We start from the raw sequence: 6316 nt of genomic DNA on the forward strand, positions 1-6316 counted from the left end.
ATCTCTTCGAATCAATCTGGCTTTGTTAAAGGAAGGAGTATTTTTGAGAATATTTTATTGACTCAAGAGATTGTTACAGATATAAGATTGAGAGGGAAGCCTGCCAATGTTGTTATCAAGCTGGATATGGCAAAGGCTTATGATAGGGTGTCATGAAAATATTTGATGCATGTGGTAAGGAAGATGGGGTTTGCAGAATGCTTCATCAACATGGTGTGGAATTTGATTGCTAACAATTGGTATTCAGTCATGGTTAATAGGCAAGCTTCAGGATTTTTTCATTCAACAAGGGATGTGAAGCAAGGGGATCCTCTATCACCAGCTTTGGTCATTTTATCAGCGGAAGTATTGTCAAGATCTTTGAATAAATTGTTTGAAGACAAGCAGTTCAGAGGATTTGGTATGCCAAAGTGGACAGATCCTTTGAACCACTTAGCTTATGTAGATGACACTATCATTTTTGCCTCTGATTATCCATATTCCCTACATAATATTGTTGATGTTTTGGCTCAATACAAGCACACTTCTGGACAGTTAATCAACAAGTCAAAGAGCTCATATTTTATGCATGCTAATGTGGCTGGAGCACTGGTGAACACAGTAGGAAATATAACTGGATTTTCAAAGGGTGAATTCCCTTTTACTTACCTTGACTTCTCAATATTTTATACAAGAAGAAGGAAGGAGTATTACAATGATTTGATTTAGAAAGTGAAGGTAAAGCTTCATTCTTGGAAGGGGAAGTTACTGCCCTATGGGGGGAAAGCTACACTTATCTCTAGTGTATTGCAAAGCATACCTACACATATTCTATCAGTTCTTGATCCACCCGATAATGTTCTTGAACAATTTCATAAAACCTTTGTAAGATTTTTCTGGAGCAATAAGGAAGAAAGAAGGAGCAGGCATTAGACAAAGTGGCAGAATCTATGTCTTCCTAAGGAGGAGGAGGGAGTAGGTTTTAGATCTTTGGTGGATATTTCAAAGGCTTTATTTGCTAAGTTGTGGTGGAGATTTAGAACTATAAAGTCTTTATGGTCCAATTTCATGTAGAACAAGTATTGTAAAAAAGAACTACCAACTGTGGTTCAATTTAGGGAAGGATCACATATTTGGAGAAAAATGTTGGAGGCAAGGGAAGAAGTTGAACATGAAATCTTATGGGAAATGAATAGGGGGTCGACTAATGTGTGGCATGAAAACTGGACTGGATTAGGGACTTTATATCATGTAGTACCTCCAGAATTCCCAATCAATGAAGAATTACAAGAGGTGGCTGATTTGAGAGATGATGATGACTGGAATGATCAACTTCTGGATCAATCTTTCCCACAAGACATTGCAGATCATATTAGACAAGAAGTGTACTATGCTAATGCTGATAACTGCTGGGATACTCCAAGATGGATGCCTACATCTTCTGGTAAGTTTACTGTTAGTAGTGCATGGAGAATTTTGAGACATTGGGAACCAATTAATCCTGAATTTGCCAAGTTATGGACTAAGGGGTTAACTTTCAAATTTCTTTCTTTTTGTGGAGATTATGGAAGGGGAAGGTGCCTACTGATGATTTGTGGAGGAGAGGGGGATACATGGTAGTGTCTAAGTATTGGTGTTGTACACAACCACATGAAGACTCATTTCAACATTTGTTCTTGACAAGTGATACTGCAATCAAGGTGTGGAATACATTCATATAAGATGTAGGTTTGGTGATCAGTCTTGTACAGTTACATCAAGTAATAAGAGCATGGTAGAATGCAAAGTGTTGTCCTAAGCTAAAGTCATTGTTTCAGGCTACTCCAGCAGTGATTATTTGGGAGCTTTAGAAAAGAAGGAACACAATGAAGCATGGTGGGGTAGTGTCTTGAAATAGGGTGATTCATGAGATGAATAAAACTCTATACTAGCTTGCAAAGGTGAAGTATCCATGGCTGTCCAGAATCCCTCTCTTGTGGCCAGAAATGATCAGATATTTTGAGAACTACAAGCCATATATAGTGACTAAAAGAGTGACATGGCAGCTTTCTTATTAAGGGTGGTTCAAGTGCAATACTGATGGAGCTTCTAGGGGTAATCCAGGTCCCAGTTCTTATGTCTTTTGTGTACGGAATCACGAAGGGAATTTGGTGTTTGCTAAGGCAAAGGAGATAGGAGAAGCAACTAATATAGTAGCTGAAGCTAAGACTATTGTTGAGGGATTGGCATTCTGTGTGGAAAGGCAGCTACATCCTTTGATTATGGAGACTGATTCCTTGATAATGAGGAAGATCATTGATGATGAATGGGAAACACCATGGTATATAGAGGCATAAGTGAGGAAGATTAAGGAAATAAAGAGCACATATAATGTGCTCTTTCAGCATGTTCTAAGGGAGGGCAACACTATTGCTAATTTTGTAGCTAATTTAGTTTTCTCTTTTGCAGGTACAATCACTTTTCATTCATTGTATGAACTGTCAACTGAAGGAAGAATATTAATCAACATGGACAAATTTCAAATTCCTAATCTTAGGGTTAGGATTACTAAGCAAAAAGACCCCGACAGATGAGCACATTATGTTATGTACTGCCTGAACCTGTCTCATATTTGTGTTTCTGGATATTGTTGAATGACTTCCCAGTGGTATTAGCATGTTATCATGCTCAACTTGGGGGTTGTTTAGCAGTGTTCAGAATGGTTACTACTTCAAAGGTCCAGGCAGTAATCTCTATAAGCTTATAAGGTATAATTTTGCACATTAATCTCTATAATGTTTCAGCCTCATTCGTGATGCTACAACTGCACTTTAGACTATTATTATGTGGAAGTTTAGACACTGTTGGCATATATTATCCAATGCAAAGCAGGTTCAGTCCCCATGCCATCACTTGCTGCTATTTCTGTTTAGTGTACTGTGTTATTACTTTTCAGTGGTATTAGTTTGTGCACACACTCATTCTGGAGGTGATAATGTAGTATACATGTTATGTTTGCTAAGTGAGCAGGTGAAGGATCAATTGATTTGGTCACATTCTGTATTCTGCCTTGATCTGAAATGGAAATCTTCATGGAGTTCATTATGGAGCTATATTAATGGTTGGAAGTCTTTGTTTGCTGAACTTCAGTGGTGTAGATGTTTGGAATTCATTCTAGCCTTGTCCATTATCAATAGAATGTATACCCTGCCGCCTGGTGAGAGCTTGATAGGTGCTACTTGGTATTTGCCCTTGGCTTTTGGATTCACATACACTTACTGGCGAATGAAGCATTCAGCATATCTTTTTGTAATAGCTAGCTCCTTAGTTCTTAGTTATTTTATATTTCTAGTAGCTAATAGCTTTATGCATTTTGTAGGTGGTTATGAACATACTGTAATCTTTGGACCCATTTTGGGTTTTTATATATATAGTAGCCACTAGGCAGCCTGCCTAGTGGTATATTTGCTAAAAATAATATGGTGATAGAATCAGATAATTTTGAATTCTTTGAAAATATATATCCATATAAAAAAAATTGAGTCGTCTAATGAAAACTCTACGCGACCTCGGAAAAGAACAAAGGAAAGTACGCTTAATGAGGAAATTCAAGACGTAGTAAAAGTCAAAGGATAACTACTTTCGTTGGATAAACGTTTCTGACATTCCTATTGGAAAATGAGTCTCAAACTTTTAACATATCTATGTCTTCCTCAGGAGCAAATATTTTAAAAGAGACAATCAATAGTGAGATAGAAATCCATATTAAAGAACCATACTTGAAAATCAATTGATCTTCTTTCAACAAATAAACCGTTGAGTTCCAAATGAATTTCCAAGAGAAAAATGATAGATGATGACACTATTGACAAGTATAAGACAAGACTTGTTGTCAAAGAGTATGGACAATGAAAACACGTTGACTATTTTGACACATACTCGCCTGATACGAGAATTATGTTCATATGAATGTTAGTAGCATTCGTTTCGATTTGTGGTCTTAGAAATCCATCAAATGAATGTAAAGATTTTCCTTATTAAATAGTTATTCAGAGGAAGAAATTTACATGGAAACAACCGAAGGCTTTGTGGTTCCTGGAAAAGAAAAGAAGGTTTGCAGACGTGTTAAGTCTCTTTATGGACTAAAACCAGCACCCAAATAATGACACGTAAAATTTGATCACATAATATTGTCAAATTATTTTAAAATCATGTCATTATTTGTGGATGATATATTGATAATGAATAATATAAAAGACACATGAAATATTTGAAATGTGGGTGCCTTAGTTCATGCATGACAAAAGCCAATATTAGATGCAATATCTATATTATTATCTAGAAGAACTAGCTGATATAATTTTTGGACCCCACGAATGCTTAGTGGATATTGATATGGTAGTCGGTGAATTCATTAATTGTTCAATCTTAGTAATGACTAGTGATGAAACTAGCAATTTAAAAGTTGTTTACGTGCCTTTCCAAAAAGATTGTGTTCTTTTTTGAACATTTATAAAATTTAGTTCTTTAATGAAAGGGTGTCACTTGCAAGGTCGTGACTTTACATGAAAAGATACGTCTGTATATTTTTGTATAAATATGACCATTCATGAATGGATATATTAATATGTTTGTCTGTATGTTGGTCCATAGAAAGCTTGATTTGCTTCATGAATAAAGGTACTATAATCTGCATATCATATATACTTGTATTCTATCGCGGAATAAGAATAAATAGTATACAAATACAAAAAAAAATGGAATGGTTGCGAAATATGTTAGATATTAAAAAGTTGTGGCCATAACTGATGCCAACCATTCCAACTGTTGTTATAATATAATAATCCTACATTAAGTGTAGTCAATAATCTGATATGCAATAGAAAGTCGAGACGTATTAGCCTACGACATAAGGAAGTTTGCATTAATATTTCATGACAATGAAATGAGTCTTGAGATATTTGAAATCTACATAAATATTTATGCTTTGCACTATAATAAGTATCACGCGGCAATAGAAGAGTATAGTGATGAAAATTATATTACAGGTTTGACTATTTTGAAATCCACAAGTGGATATATTTTTATAGTTAGTGGAGGAGTGATGTCTTGGAGATCATCCTAACAAACGTACATTTCCCGATATACAATGGAGGCTGAGTTTATAATTGTAGACAAGGCCGGTAGAGAAGCGGAATGGCTGCGGCATTTCAAGGAAGGTATTCCATTTTGGCCCAAACTATTGGCACTTATATGCATATATTACTATGGTCAAGGGCTAGGAGCGTTATGTATAATGAAAAATCTCATCATATAGGACGAAGATATAAAACCGTTAGGCAACTGCTTTTTAAGGGAATTATCATAATTGAGTACGTGAAGTCAAGAGATAATGTGACATATCCACTTATAAAAGTCCTAACTATAGAAATAGTTGAGAGATTATTGAGGGGAATGAGACAATGGACGGCCATAAGTCATTGTGTCGGTAGCTCTACCTAGAAGACCAGAGATCCCAAGATCTAGGTTCAAGGAGATCAAACAAAGTCATTAATGACGGTTCAACATTTTCAAATAAAATTTTGGTTCATCTCATGATGAGATAATGTTCAGAATCAAGGATAAAGCGTTAAGGATTTTTAATGGCTTATATATTTAATATGAGGTATATCAAATAGTGTATCTATGAGATAACACATTTAGGAATCACCTATATAAGTGTGAAGTGTAAGCCGCATCAAGGAGAATTCTGCAAGGCCTGTTCTCTACGCTCTTATGAACTAGGTGATGTTCACGAATGAAACGAATATAACAATGAGAACCAAAGATGGTAAAGGATTGATTGTGTGACTTATGACTGTCTAGGTATACACCAAAGCTCAACGGTTCAAAGATATCAAATCTACCGATTGATCGAGTATATCTGATATATATTCACTACTAAAATTTCTAAGGGAAACCTACTTATCCAGACGCGATTCATCTTTACATATGAATCACATAATTGTTTGCATGTTTTTTGTAACGACCCAACCGGTTGTTTTAAGAATTAGCATTCCGTTTAGTGGTTTGAGGTCTTGAGTAGCTTCATATGATGTATTACGACTTGTGTGTATGGTTGGTTTTAATTTTCAGGAAGTCCGGGATTGATTTAGAAGAGTAATTCTCACTTTAGAAGCTTTAAATTGAAAGAGTTGACTAGCATTTGACTCTTGAGTAAACGACTTAGGATTCATATTTTGATGGCTCTAATAGGTTCATATGGTGATTTTGGACTTAGGCATATGTCCGGATTCGTATTTGGAGGTTCCTAGGATGATTTGGATCTTTTGTCGCAAGTTGATAATTTGAAGGTTTA

Source organism: Nicotiana tomentosiformis, chromosome 11 (genome assembly GCF_000390325.3).
Source record: "Nicotiana tomentosiformis chromosome 11, ASM39032v3, whole genome shotgun sequence".
In the NCBI taxonomy this organism is placed as follows: domain Eukaryota; kingdom Viridiplantae; phylum Streptophyta; class Magnoliopsida; order Solanales; family Solanaceae; genus Nicotiana; species Nicotiana tomentosiformis.